General features: G+C 48.1%; 1 protein-coding gene across 10 annotated transcripts in view; it reads right to left on the reverse strand.

Moving 5' to 3' along the window:
• Positions 1-15,489, reverse strand: part of MED15 (mediator complex subunit 15) — a 61,615-nt gene that overhangs the window by 38,624 nt on the left and 7,502 nt on the right. For 2 of the 10 annotated variants that reach the window (XM_027088592.1, XM_027088589.1), the window contains exons 2-4: positions 2,825-2,987; positions 2,225-2,296; positions 1,683-1,786 (exon numbers count right to left, since the gene is read on the reverse strand). The exons of 6 other annotated variants lie outside the window; for them this stretch is intronic. The gene's annotated coding sequence lies outside the window, so the exon portion shown is untranslated. Of the gene's footprint in view, positions 1-1,682; positions 1,835-2,224; positions 2,297-2,824; positions 2,988-5,042; positions 5,266-15,489 lie in introns of those variants that run through there. 2 more of the 10 variants (XM_027088590.1, XM_027088591.1) reach the window with 2 other exon arrangements.

The raw sequence follows: 15,489 nt of genomic DNA on the forward strand, positions 1-15,489 counted from the left end.
GGGCCTGGGTAACCACCCAGTTCTGCCTGGTGGTCTCAGCGTGCTCGTGCTCATCGTGCTCAGGGAAGGGGTCTCATGGCAGGGGCGGGGGGAAGGCTCTGCCAGGAGCACCAGCCACGTCCCCACTGCGCCCGCAGCGCCGCCCGAACAGGAGAACTGACAGGCACCCTGAACACTGTTCTCAGTTCTGCAAACCATACTGTTAAAAATGTTCTTGCTCTTGGGACTTCCCTGGCAGTCCAGTGGTTAAGACTCTGTACTTCCACTGCAGGGGGCACGGGTTTGATCCCCCGTCAGGGAACTAAGATCCCACATACCGTGCGGCACGGCCAAAAATTAAAAACAAAACAAAAACAAAAAACAAAAAACGTTCTTGCTGCTGTTTTCAGTCTGCAGATCATACTCCATAAAATAGAAGATGAGACAAAAAAGGAAGCAGGCAGTTCTGCTGTTCTAATCCTCCGCTTTCCCCCAAGGAAAGGGCCTGTCCTGTCATTTTCGGCCACCTCAGCATTTTGTCAGAGGCGCCATCCATCCGGGCTCTGACCACGACGTACTGCATCTCACGCGCCTGCACAGGTGCCGGCTCCCTCCTTCGCACTCAGGACCCATGGGCTCCTGGGCCTCCGCCCCCAGATAACAGGCTTCTGCTGGCAACTGTCAATAAATGACTGTCAATAAACACAGTCAAACTAGCACAACTGGGGCAGAGGGAGAGCCTCAGAAGCCTGGAGGGAGGAACGTGAGCACGTGGTCTGCCCCACAGGCGAGACCCCGGCCACAGGTCCAGTACCTTGGCGGCTGTCAGGGAGGCATCAGTACCATGAGAGACAGAAGGGCTGTCTGCAGGCCACGGCCTGGGCGGACCAGCCCTGACAAGATGATTGGGGGCTGAGAGCACGCAGCCCTCACTGAGACCCAGGCTCCACAAGGCACCTGGGGGTGGGAGAGGGTTGGGGGGTCTGCCCCTGCTCCACAGCCACCCGTCTGCCAGGCAGAGCTCCACTGGTCTCTGGTCCAGACCTGACCCACCACCTGGGCCCCGTGAGTCCCCCACCTGGAGCCCAGACCCCACCTGTGGTGACACACCAAGAAAACACCCAGGGCTTCCCTGGTGGCACAGTGGTTGAGAGTCCGCCTGCCGATGCAGGGGACACGGGTTCGTGCCCCGGTCTGGGAAGATCCCACATGCCGCAGAGCGGCTGGGCCCATGAGCCATGGCCGCTGAGCCTGCGCGTCCGGAGCCTGTGCTCCGCAACGGGAGACACCATAGCAGTGAGAGGCCCGCGTACCGCAAAAAAAAAGAAAAAGAAAACATCCAACAGCCTGAGCTCTGTGCCCCACAATGGTCCAGACGGGATGCCCGGGAGCCTTCTCTTCGCTTCCGGATTCTGAACGCCATTCCCTGCAGTTCAATCCTCACCGCATGTCACACTGCACCCGTGGCCATCCCTGTGGTGGCCTCTGTCTCCAGGCCCCACCCCATCCCCACCCCCTCGTCAGCTCCCCAAGCCTCTGCCCAAGTCCATGTCCCGCCTGCCTCAAGGGCCTTCCTCCTCAGCAGCAAGGCAGGCAGCCCGTCCAGCGAGGAGGCCCCTCCCCTCCCTCACCCACTCTGCTCGTTCTCCCAGGGCGGCTCTCTCCCTAGCCCTGCCCGCTGGGCCCTCCGACCTCGTACTTACGCAGCACCCCTATTCTCTGCCTCACGGAAACCCTGTGGTCACTCTGACCACACCCACGGCACCTCCTGTGGAAATCGCTGGCTTCCTGTCTGTCCCACGAACACCTGGAGAACAGACCATGGCATCCACCTCTGCGTGCTGCAGGCGGTCATCTGTGTCAATTTTTTATAACATGAGGGATGGCGCAACCATGTACTTTGACGGACACGACATGCAGAACCCAGAACTGCTGTGACAGGCTCAGGGGACACCAAGCCTGGCACAGGCACGTCCCAGTGGTAGAGGCCAGGGGGCTTGGGGAAAGGCCTGTGCTGGGCAGATGGACCTGGCAGGAAGCAGAGAAGGGAGGGCCTGGTCTCCGATCACTTGTACAGAACACACAGACCGGGGATCAAGTTCCACCCTGACCACTGTCCAGCTCTGGTCCTGGAGGCACTCCACCCCCAGGCACATCCTCTCCATAAAGGATGCTCAGAAGGGACTGAGGCTAGGATGAAGGGCGCTAGGACAGGTCCAGCCTCAGCACACCTGCTCCTCCTCACCTCCGCCCTGTCTCCAAAGTGGGAAACTCAATTTGTCGACTGGAGTCCAGTCCTCATCCCCGACACTGGAATCTGCAGAGGAAAGGCAAACACCCAGCCCACTGTGTGTCCCTGGGCAGGTGCGCCTGGACGTAAGCTCGACGTGCACTCAGGCTTCCATCTGCCCTCACTGCCCACCACACCCACCCTGCCAGTGATCCCCGAGGGAGGCGCCACCTTGAGGTGCCTGTGTGTCCTCTCCTACAGAGGGAGGACAGTGACAATGCCACCTCACGGGGTTGTCCTGAGGATTACAGCAGTAACATCATCAGGCACACTGGCACGGGAAGCACCAGGGTGTTAAGGAAATCAGTCGGAGAACAGTCTCGCCTGACTCTCCCACCTATGTTCCCTTCTCTCCTTACCCCACCCTCCTCAATGCTGCCTCCCCGGTCCAACAGAAGCTGAGTTCCTGGGAGCCCAAGTTCCTTGGCTCTGTGCCAGTGTCTAAACTCCTGGCCTCAGGCAGACGGGATGCCCTCCACCCACCCAAAGACTTTCATTCTGCCCAGAGGCATCTTCCCCTGATTTGAAAACCATGACACCCGTCAACCAACTGACCTCTCATGGATGTAAGTTTTTGCCAGCCCTGCCCCACCCTCGAGGAGAAGCTTCCTGGTGAAGTACCACCTGTGTGTGCAGTCTGTTCACCAAACTGGGACAGGAGCCTGCAGCTGGTGTGTGCAACCCTTCAACCAGTGTAAGATCCCAAACCACAAAAGTACTGGAAGACAACAGGAGGACAGTTACATACCCAACATCAGGAGGAGGAAGGCTTTCCTAAGCACATCGCCCAAAGTAAACGCCAAAAAGGGGAAAAGATTTTACCAGATGGAAAACAGATTCCTCACACATTTTTATCACCCACCAACCAGAGAGATAAGAAAAAGGTATCTGAACCTCAGCACCTCAAGCCCTGCCCTGACATCTGAGGAGGGGTGCTGAGGGCAGCCCCCACCCCACTCTCAGCCAGGGCCTGTGTGTCTGAGCTCCCCACACTTGTGGCACAGCCCTAGGTGATGTTTGTTTGGTAAAGCACAGCTCAGGTCAGCACAAGAGAGAAAACTGTCCCACCCTCCCTAAATGCCAGTTGGGCCCATGCATTCCACAGATGTGGCCAGCCCAAAGCTTCTGTACCTGCCCAGCACCAAGGAATCCTGGGAGCCTGCCTCCAGACGAGATAGGAGGGGAAGACAGACCAGAGGAAAACAAATCACCACAATGGCCCTGAGAGGGAAACACAACTCTGACAAATTCTCACTACATCTATGGGTTTCATATTTTCAAGTGAGAAAGGACCTATATTTCCTTTGGTTGGTCCCCCAAAATATTATACTCTCTGAGGCACCAAATTTTTTAAAAATCAGGAATTTATTTGGAGAGGAGGATGATAAAGGATCAGTCAGAATAAAAGAATACAGGTTCCAGGACTTCCCTGGTGACGCAGTGGTTAAGAATCCGCCAGGAAGATCCAGGAAGATCCCACATGCCGCAGAGCAATGAAGCCCATGTGCCATAACTACTGAGGCTGTGCTCTAGAGCCCGCGAGCCACAACTACTAAGCCCGCGTGCCACAACTACTGAAGCCCACGTGCCTAGAGCCCGTACTCCGCAACAAGAGAAGCCACCGCAATGAGAAGCCCACGCACTACAACGAAGAGTAGTCCCCACTCGCCACAACTAGAGAAAGCCCGCATGTAGCAACGAAGACTTAACACAGCCAAAAATAAATTAATTAATAAAAAAAAAAGTATAGGTTCCAATGTAAGGTCTGGCTCTCCAAAAAGAGGAAACCCATCTGCAGAAGACACATGATGGGTGAGGTGCTAGCTTAAGTCATAATCCAAATACGCTCCCTGCAATAATTTCATTTTAAAAATAAAATTAAATGAGATATGAACCTCCAGGTTGGAAAGGGGGACTGAATCTGAGTGTCTAATTTCCAGTTGCCTTCACAGTGCCCCGATATGAGAGTGAGCAGCCAACCAAGGGCTCCCAGACACCTAACATGGCAGATAAAGACCCTGCAAGAAACTCAGCAGGAAGAAAACAGAAACTATCTCAATATCCAACTAGATAAGACATAGCATCCATTTAACAAGAACAAGATGCTATAAACCCAGAAAAGTCAGATTACAACAACAACAAAAAAGTTCTTACAAATAAAAGCCTATTAGATGTTAGCAGCAAAGGGTCAGAGATAAAATTGAAGAAATCTCCCACAGAGCAGAGCTAGAAGACAAAGAGATGGAAAACAGGAGATAAAAGATAAAATAAAAAGAAGGTAGGAGATTGGTTCAAGATGGTGGAGTAGAAGGACTTGCGCTTATTCCCTCTTGCAAGAGCACCAGAATCACAACTAACTGCTGAACGATCATCGACAGGAAGACACTGCAACTCACCAAAAAAGATACCACACGTCCAAAGACAAAGGAGAAGCCACAATGAGATGGTAGTAGGGGCGCAATCACAATAAAATCAAATCCCATGACTGTTGGGTGGGTAACTCACAAACTGGAGAACACTTATATCACAAAAGCCCACCCACTGGAGTGAAGGTTCTGAGCCCCACATCAGGCTTCCCAACCTGGGGGTCCGGCAACGGGAGGAGGAATTCCTAGAGAATCAGACTTTGAAGGCTAGCAGGATTTGATTGCAGGACTTCAACAGGACTGGGGGAAACAGAGACTCCACTCTTGGAGGACACACACAAAGTAGTGTGCGCATCAGGACCCAGGGGAAGGAGCAGTGACGCCATAGGAGACTGAACCAGACCTACCTGCTAGTGTTGGAGGGTCTCCTGCAGAGGCGGGGGATGGCTGTGGCTCACTGTGAGGACAAGGACACTGGCAGCAGAAGTTCTGGGAAGTGCTCCTTGGCGTGAGTCCTCCCAGAGCCCACCACTGGTCCCACCAGAGAGCTGGGTAGGCTCCAGTGTTGGGTCGCCTCAGGCCAAACAACCAACAGGGAGGGAAACCAGCCCCACCCATCAGCAGACAAGCGGATTAAAGTTTTACTGAGCTCTGCCCACCAGAGCAACACCCAACTCTACTCACCACCAGTCCCTCCCATCAAGAAACTTGCACAAGCCTCTTAGATAGCCTCATCCACCAGAAGGCAGACAGCAGAGGCAAGAAGAACTACAATCCTGCAGCCTGTGCAACAAAAACCACATTCACAGAAAGACAGACAAGATGAAAAGGCAGAGCACTATGTACCAGATGAAGGAACAAGATAAAACCCCAGAAAAACAACTAAATGGAGATAGGCAACCTTCCAGAAAAAGAATTCAGAGTAATGATAGTGAAGATGATCCAGGACCTCAGAAAAAGAATGGAGGCAAAGATCAAGAAGATACAAGAAATGTTTAACAGAGACCTAGAAGAATTAAAGAACACCTAGAAGAATTAAAGAACAAACAAACAGAGATGAACAATACAATAACTGAAATGAAAAATACACTAGAAGGAATCAATAGCAGAATAACTGACGCAGAAGAACAGACAAGTGACCTGGAAGACAGAATGGTGGAATTCACTGCCACAGAACAGAATAAAGAAAAAAGAATGAAAAGAAATGAAGACAGCTTAAGAGACCTCTGGGAAAACATTAAACACAACAACATTCACAATATAGGGGGTCCCAGAAGGAGAAAAGAAAGAGAAAGGACCCGAGAAAATATTTGAAGAGATTATAGTCGAAAGCTTCCCTAACATGGGAAAGGAAATGGCCACCCAAGTCCAGGAAGTACACAGAGTCCTAGGCAGGATAAATCCAAGGAAAAACATGCCGAGACACACAGTAATCAAACTGACAAAAATTGAAGACAAAGAAAAATTATTGAAAGCAACAAGGGAAAAACAAAAAATAACATACAAGGGAACTCCCATAAGGTTAACAGCTAATTTCTCAGCAGAAACTCTACAAGCCAGAAGGGAGTGGCATGATATATTTAAAGTGATGAAAGGGAAGAAACTACAACCAAGATTACTCTACCTGGCAAGGATCTCATTCAGATTCGATGGAGAAATCAAAAGCTTTACAGACAAGCAAAAGCTAAGAGAATTCAGTACCACCAAACCAGCTCTACAACAAATGCTAAAGAAACTTCTCTAAGTTGGAAACACAAGAGAAGAAAAGGACCTACAAAAACAAACCCATAACAATTAAGAAAATGGTAATAGGAACATATATCAATAATTACTTTAAATGTGAATGGATTAAATGCTCCAATCAAAAGATACAGGTTCACTGAATGGACACAAAAACAAGACCCATATATATGCTGTCTACAAGAGAACCACGTCAGACCTAGGGACAGATACAGACTGAAAGTGAGGGGATGGAAAAAGATATTCCATGCAAATGGAAATCAAAAGAAAGCTGGAGTAGCAATACTCATATCAGATAAAACAGACTTTAAAATAAAGAATGTTATAAGAGACAAGGAAGGACACTACATAATGATCAAGGGATCAATCCAAGAAGAAGATATAACAATTATAAATATATATGCACCCAACACAGGAGCACCTCAATACGTAAGGCAACTGCTAACAGCTATAAAAGAGGAAATCGACAGTAACACAATAATAGTGGGGGCCTCTTAACACCTCACTTACACCAATGGACAGATCATCCATACAGAAAATTAATAAGGAAACACAAGCTTTAAATGACACAATAGGCCAGATAGATTTAATTGATATTTATAGGACATACCATCCAAAAACAGCAGATTATACTTTCTTCTCAAGTGCACATGGAACATTCTCCAGGATAGGTCACATCTTGGGCCACAAATCAAGCCTCGGTAAATTTAAGAAAATTGAAATATCAAGCATCTTTTCCAACCACAACATTATGAGATTAGAAATCAATTACAGGGAAGAAAATGTAAAAAATACAAACATATGGAGGTTAAACAATACGTTACTAAATAACCAAGAGATCACTGAAGAAATCAAAGAGGAAATAAAAAAATACCTAGAGACAAATTACAATGAAAACACAATGATCCGAAACCTATGGGAGGCAGCAAAAGCAGTTCTAAAAGGGAAGTTTATAGCAATACAAGCCTACCTCAAGAAACAAGAAAAATCTCAAACAATCTAACCTTAACCTAAAGGAACTAGAGAAAGAAGAACAAACAAAACCCAAAGTTAGTAGAAGGAAAGAAATCATAAAGATCAAAGCAGAAATAAATGAAATAGAAACAAAGAAAACAATAGCAAAGATCAATAAAACTACAAGCTGGTTCTTTGAGAAGATAAACAAAATTGATAAACCATTAGCTAGACTCATCAAGAGGGAGAGGACTCAAATCAATAAAATTAGAAATGAAAAAGGAGGAGTTGCAACAGACACTGCAGAAATACAAAGCATCCTAAGAGACTACAAGCAACTCTATGCCAATAAAATGGGCAACCTGGAAGAAATGGACAAATTCTTAGAAAGGTATAACCTTCCAAGACTGAATCAGGAAGAAACAGAAAATATGAGCAGACCAATCACAAGTAATGAAATTGAAACTGTGATTAAAAATCTTCCAACAAACAGAAGTCCAGGACCATATGGCTTCACAGGTGAATTCTATCAAACATTTAGAGAAGAGCTAACACCCATCCTTCTCAAACTCTTCCAAAAAATTGCAGAGGAAGGAACACTCCCAAACTCATTCTATGAGGTCACCATCACCTTAATACCCAAACCAGATAAAGATCCTACAAATAAAGAAAATTACCAACCAATATCACTGATGACTATAAATGCAAAAATCCTCAACAAAATACTAGCAAACAGAGTCCAACAACACATTAAAAAGATCAGACACCATGATCAAATGGGATTCATCCCAGGGATGCAAGGATTCTTCAATATATGCAAATCAATCAATGTGATACACCATATTAACAAACTGAAGAATAAAAACCATATGATCATCTCAATAGATGCAGAAGAAGCTCTTGACAAAATTCAACCCCCGATTTATGATAAAAACTCTCCAGAATGGGCTTCCCTGGTGGCGCAGTGGTTGAGACTCCACCTGCCGATGCAGCAGACATGGGTTCGTGCCCCGGTCTGGGAAGATCCCACATGCCGCGGAGCGGCTAGGCCCGTGAGCCATGGCTGCTGAGCCTGCATGTCCAGAGCCTGTGCTCTGCAACGGGAGAGGCCACAACAGTGAGAGGCTCACGTAACGCAAAAAAAAAAAAAAAAAAACTCTCCAGAAAGTGGGCATAAAGGGAACCTACCTCAACATAATAAAGGCCATATATGACAAACCCACAGCAAACGTCATTCTCAATGGTGAAAAACTGAAAGCATTTCCTCTAAGATCAGGAATAAGACAAGGACATCCACTCTCACCACTATTATTCAACATAGTTTTGGAAGTCCTAGCCACAGCAATCAGAGAAGAAAAAGAAATAAAAGGAATACAAATTGGAAAAGAAGTAAAACTGTCACTCTTTGCAGATGACATGATACTATATAGAATCCTAAAGATGCCACCAGAAAACTACTAGAGCTAATCAATGAATTTGGTAAAGTTGCAGGATACAAAATTAATGCACAGAAATCTCTTGCATTCCTATACACTAACGATGAAAAATCTGAAGGAGAAATTAAGAAAACACTCCCATTTACCACTGCAACAAAAAGAATAAAATACCTAGGAATAAACCTACCTAAGGAGACAAAAGACCTGTATGCAGAAAACTATAAGACACTGATGAAATTAAAGATGATACAAACAGATGGAGAGATATACCATGTTCTTGGATTGGAAGAATCAATATTGACTATACTACTCAAAGCAATCTACAGATTCAATGCAATCCCTATCCCTATCAAATTACCAATGGCATTTTTTTTACAGAACTAGAACAAAAAATCTTAAAATTTGTATGGAGACACAAAAGACCCCGAATATCCAAAGCAGTCTTGAGGGAAAAAAAATGGAGCTGAAGGAATCAGACTCCCTGACTTCAGACTATACTACAAAGCTACAGTAATCAAGACAATATGGTACCGGCACAAAAACAGAAATATAGATCAATAGAACAGGATAGAAAGCCCAGAGATAAACCCACGCACCTATGGTCAACTAATCTATGACAAAGGAGGCAAGGATATACAATGGGGAAAAGACATTCTCTTCAATAAGTGGTGCTGGGAAAACTGGAGAGCTACATGTAAAAGAATGAAATTAGAACACGCCCTAACACCATAGACAAAAATAAACTCAAAATGGATTAAAGACCTAAATGTAAGACCGGACACTATAAAACTCTTAGAGGAAAACATAGGAAGCACACCCTTTGACATAAATCACAGCAAGACCTTTTTTGATCCACCTCCTAGAGTAATGGAAATAAAAACAAAAATAAACAAATGGGACCTACTGAAACTTAAAAGCTTTTACACAGCAAAGGAAAACATAAACAAGACGAAAAGACAACCCTCAGAATGGGAGAAAATATTTGCAAGTGAACCAACGGACAACGGATTAATCTCTAAAATATATAAACAGCTCATGCAGCTCAATATTAAAAAAACAAACAACCCAATCAAAAAATGGGCAGAAGACCTAAACAGACATTTCTCCAAAGACATACAGATGGCGAAGAAGCACATGAAAACCTGCTCAAAATCACTAATTATTAGAGAAATGCAAATCAAAACTACAATGAGGTATCACCTCACACCAGTTAGAATGGGCATCATCAGAATATCTACAAACAACAAATGCTGGAGAGGATGTGGAGAAAAGGGAAACCTCTTGCACTGTTGGTGGGAATGTAAGTTGATACAGCCACTATGGAGAACAGTATGGAGGTTCCTTAAAAAACTAAAAATAGAACTACCATATGACCCAGCAATCCCACTACTGGGCATATACCCAGAGAAAACCATAATTCAAAAAGACACATGCACCCCAATGTTCATTGCAGCACTATTTACAATAGCCAGGTCATGGAAGCAACCTAAATGCCCATCAACAGACGAATGGATAAAAAAGATGTGGTACTTATATACAATGGAATATTAGCCATAAAAAGGAACGAAACTGGGTCATTTGTAGAGACGTGGATGGATCTAGAGACTGTCATACAGAGTGAAGTAAGTCAGAAAGAGAAAAACAAATATCGTATATTAATGCATATACGTGGAACCTGGAAAAATGGTACAGATGAACCGGTTTACAGGGCAGAAATAGAGACACAGATGTAGAGAACAAACGTATGGATACCAAGGGGGGAAAGTGGCGGGGGTGGTGGTGGTGGTGTGATGAATTGGGAGATTGGGATTGACATATATACGCTAATACGTATAAAATGGATAACTAATAAGAACCTGCCGTATAAAAAAATAAATTAAATAAAATTCAAAAAAAAAAAAAAGAGGGTTAAAGGGCCAGCTTTAAAGACATGGGGGGAGAGTGAATACAGGGCATGGAGGAAACGGGACTCCCTGGAAAATGACTGAAGGGACTTCAAGGCAAGTCGCCCTAAAGCTCACCTGAGAGGAGAAGCAACAGGCCACCCCTGGAGGCAAGAAAGCAGCAGGAGAGGCTTCTCAATCCTTGAGGAAGCACCTCCGCCCTAGAAGTCCACATGCATCCAAACTGACATGGCCTCCCTGGAGCCCCTTTCCTGGAAGCTGGTAGAACAAGGCAGTGAACCAAAAAGAAGAAAACCCAGGATACAGGAAGCAAGAACCCCAACACTGGAGCCCTGCAGGAGACAAGCCCTGAGAGGGCCTCACCCTTGAGGCCTCCAGAAGGAAGGTGCAGAAGGACAGACAGCCCAGCAGTACCAAGCTTGTGATAACTGCACTGAGAGGTGACTGAAGACAGAGGAAGACTCAGCCGCAGGCACACAGAACTCTAGGCACATTTCTAAGAAGGCACGTTTTTCCCAGGGAGTAAAAACCATCACAGTCTGCCACTGTGTTCGGCTGTGAACGTCTGTCCATGTGGCCCTAAACACTAGCGCTCATTACCCATTTACCCAGAAGCTGAAACACTGGTGGACAAGGGAGAGGCAGAGATAACAGCTGCGTTCCCAGAGAAAGTCAACAGATAATCAGAAACTCATCACCGTGATGACCCGTGCGTGCATGTGACTTAGAACCACGGACGCTGGCCAGAAAAGAAAGCCCCGGCCAGAAAAGAAAGCCCCGAGTCAAGGGGAGGACACAGTGAGTCGGGACCACCGCAGTCTCTTGTAAGTTGTTATCAGTCCTTGACTTTTAAAATTTATGCACAAATATTAGTTTGATAAAAATCAAATGACAGGGACTTCCCTGGTGGCGCAGTAGTTAAGAATCTGCCTGCCAATGCAGGGGACACGGGTTCGAGCCCTGGTCTGGGAAGATCCCACATGCCGCGGAGCAACTAAGCCCGCAAGCCACAGCTACTGAAGCCTGCGCACCTAAAGCCCATGCTCCGCAACAAGAGAAGCCACTGCAATGAGAAGCCCACGCATCTCAAAGAAAAGTAGCCCCTAGAGAAAGCCTGCGTACAGCAATGAAGACCCAACACAGCCAAAAAAATAAAATTAAAATAAATAAATTTAAAAAAAAAATCAAATGACAAAATGCACCTAAAGATTGTGCCACTGACTCTGCCATAAAGAAATATTCAAGGAACGCCAGCTATGAAGAAAGGCCTCCTTCGCCTTTCTATGCCTTCCCAACTCAGTCCACGCAGAGACAGGAAGCTCCGCTCCATCAGCAGTGCCCCCACCCACCTGCCCCAGCATTCTGCAGTTCTCCCAGGACCCCTTGGCCAGAGTGTGGTCAGAGGCACCGACCCAAGAGGGGCCATCGCACACCGCCCCCCACGGGACACGCAGCTTCCCCGGGGCTCAGACAGCCGACAGGGGGTCTTCTCTCGAGCCTGCCCCAGCACCCAGGTGGCTTCAGCTCGGAGTGAGGAAATGATGAGACACAGATGGTTTAGTCACCAACTGCAACCAGAGCAAACTACCTGTCCTTAACTCAGGGAGCCTGCTTCACCTCACTGCAGCTGGAAGCCTGTTTGCCAAACTACATCCCAGACTATGAGCCCTTCCTGTTCTCTTTCTCTTCACTTTCTTATCGGTTTAAGCTCTCCAATTTCTGCTTGCAAGATTTCTCAACCCTCGACAAATTAGATCAATGAAAGAACAACACCTAAAGACGCTACCGCTGCTCTTAAAGCATATGTCATTATTTGAGCTACAGAAGCTACACAAGTTTCATCATTTTCTCCATTCTGCGGGTTTGACCACAACAGAACCAGGATGCTGGAAAGACCTCTTGATCCATCCAGGCAGTGGCCTCTGGGCTCCAGGCCTTGGACCACTGTGGCTCCCCAGGTTCCAGCCCTGAGCGTGTCCCACTCACCACTGGGCAACCACGTGGTTAAGGACAGACTCTACCAACCCAAGAGCTTATTAAAATGCTTATCTCACGTGACTTTGTAAAATATTTCGGGGGAGGAAAGCCCTATCTTCCAGAGGTCTGCACTCGAGTCCCAGCAGTGAAAATCATACGGTATCTGGGAAGTGACTGAAGACAGTCCAGGACGGGGTGGAAAGGGATGGGTGAAACACTGGCTATATGATGCTAACTCTCTAGCTAAGTAGCTAGGAGACCATACTTCCATTATCCCTACTTCTGTGAAGGAAAAGTCCATAACAGAACTTTTAACAAGATAGGAAATAAAAGAGTTATCTCAAGCACACAGGATGACTGTGCAGAGATGCCTGAAGGAGGCTCACTCCCAAGAGTGCCCTGCAGTGGGGCCCTCTGGGCCATCACACGGGGAGCAACCATGCACTCCGAGTCTCCCTCAGCCTAGAGAGCTTGGGCCTCAGAAAGTGGGAACTGATAAGTCTCACAAAACCTGTTCCCATAACCAGAGGTCGGTCCAGTCCCTCCCCACCCAGACAGAGCCAGACTATGTGGAAGAGTCCTATCTGCCAGAAGACTTGTTGTGTCCAGTCTCATGTGAACCTGGGCCATGGGCACACAAGTCCCAGCCAGAGTCCCCCCAGGGGATGAACCTTGGCGGTGAGAAAGCCACCACTCAAACCTGAACTCAGAGTCTAATTCCACTTAAGAAACATGGGTCTGTGTGTGTGTTGGCATATTTAAAATACATACACATCAAGTCATATGCCCAAAGAAACAGGACTGGAGGAAAGAGATCAAAATGTCAGCAACAGCCATCTCTGAGCAGAGAGATCACAGAAAATACCCTCCTGTTTTGAAATCATCTGCAACATTATCTGAAGAGGATGAAGTACCGCACCCACCAGCCCGGAACACACTGACTGAAACAGGAGGTGGAGACGTGCTGGCGCTGCCGGGACTGGCTTCCCTGCACCCACATCCTCTCCCTCCGCTCCACCCACATGCCCCTTGGGGCCCCAGCGAGGCACTCCTGCAGCTGACGCTCTTCCAGGTCTGCTCCCTGCTTCTCCCACAGGCAGCTGGACTTCTCTCCTCCAGAGGGTTGACACTCCACACACCCTGCGCTTCGTCACATTGCACTCACCTCTCAGAAATTAGCACAGGATCAGGGCTCGCCTCCCTCACACCGTCACCAATTCTGCAGCTTCCTTCCTGACAGATCTGTCCCTCCTAAGCCATCCCTTCCATTCCTACTGTCTCTGCACCCGGTGGGTCAATCTGAGTGCGCATTAACAATTAACAAAGTGATTGTTATGAAGGCAGCTTCCTTGACAACATTGGGTGTTGGCAAAGATGTCTAACAAGGGCAACCTCCCCACGTGGCTGGTGGGAATGTCAACTGGTATCACCTGGGAAAATCATTTTCCAGACGGTGCTGAAGCTGAAGGCCACCCCTGCACCTAGCCCTGGGGTCAGAGCCCAGAGAGCGAGTACTGTACTCACAGGAGACAGGACCCAAAGCGGCCCTGGTGCAGTGTTCACACAGCCAACAACTGGAACTAACCCCAATGTCTGTCAAACACACAACAGGACAGTACCGGGGGTGGGGGTGGGGGGCGCGGTCATGCAGTGGAATATCGGCATAAATAAGAACCTGCTGCCTACGAGGACAAACGTCACACACGTCACTCTGAACGGAAGAGTCCAGACCCAGGGTTGCAGAGCTTGGGATTCCAGTGACAGGAAATTCTGGAACAAACGTCTCCATGGCCCGGAAGTCAGGAGAGTGGGGCAGGGGCTGCACCGGCTGAAGCACAGGGTGCTGGGCCTGTTCAGGATGTAGTCTGGGCAGCTGGTGGGCATTTTCACGGTGACACGTGTCCTCGGGCCGCTCACTGCATGGGTGGGCTTTACTTCAATACAAAGAAACACTATGGGAGCCTGGTGAGGGCCCTTGAGCCTGGCCCCAGGACCTGCCCCAGCCCCACCCTCAGGTTTGGACTCCAATGGTCTGGGGTCTGAATTCCAACCCTGAACCCCTGGCAGGGATTTCCCGCTGCACAGTCTCAGGCCTGAATCCTCCCTGGCATGACTCACGGCAACCCGATGGGTGTGAAGGGCCTGCGGTGGCCCAAAAGGGCCTCGCAGGGCAAAGCTGGCATTCTCTCCACTTTATATCAGGGGCTCCAGCCCACACCCAGCAGCCAGATCACTTCCTCACACAGCACCTCTGATGAGGATGGAAAGGAAGTCGGAAAGAGGGAGAGAACAGGAGACAGCGGGGATGGGAATGAGCCATTTCTGAAGCAACAAGCACTGCCCCCACACCCCCAGGAGCCTGCACTGGAAGGAGCAAGGGGTGCACAGGCTTCAGAGAGCAGAAGTCCCCACGCAGGGCCTTCTGCCCCTCCCCGCCTTGCCACCCCTCTCCCGGACTGGATGCCAAGTGGCTGGGCACAAAGGCTGACCTGCAGCCAGGCCACACCTCAGCCCTGGTCCCTACCTGCCCCCACCCTACCGCCTGAGTCCCAGGCAGAGCTGGAGGAAACCATGTCCAGGGGAGGAAGCCAGACAGCACCCAGCTGCTACTCGCCAAGCCTGAGCACAGAGCCATGTGAGAGAACCGGTGAACGGAGGGAGAGCACGCCAGAGCGCTCTGCTCTGTCCCTGCAACTCTGTATGTCTGAAAAAACGGTCTCGGAAAAAAAAACTCAAAGTAAGGTCAAATGTCTCCTCCAAGGACTCACTGTCCCAAATAAGTTACTCCTCCTTGGATACTTAACTCATTCAATCAGGAACGGTTACTAACAGGCCCCGCCTAG

Source organism: Aethalodelphis obliquidens, unplaced genomic scaffold (genome assembly GCF_003676395.1).
Source record: "Aethalodelphis obliquidens isolate GAN/ISIS:26980383/991018 unplaced genomic scaffold, ASM367639v1 scaffold63, whole genome shotgun sequence".
NCBI classification, from domain to species: domain Eukaryota; kingdom Metazoa; phylum Chordata; class Mammalia; order Artiodactyla; family Delphinidae; genus Aethalodelphis; species Aethalodelphis obliquidens.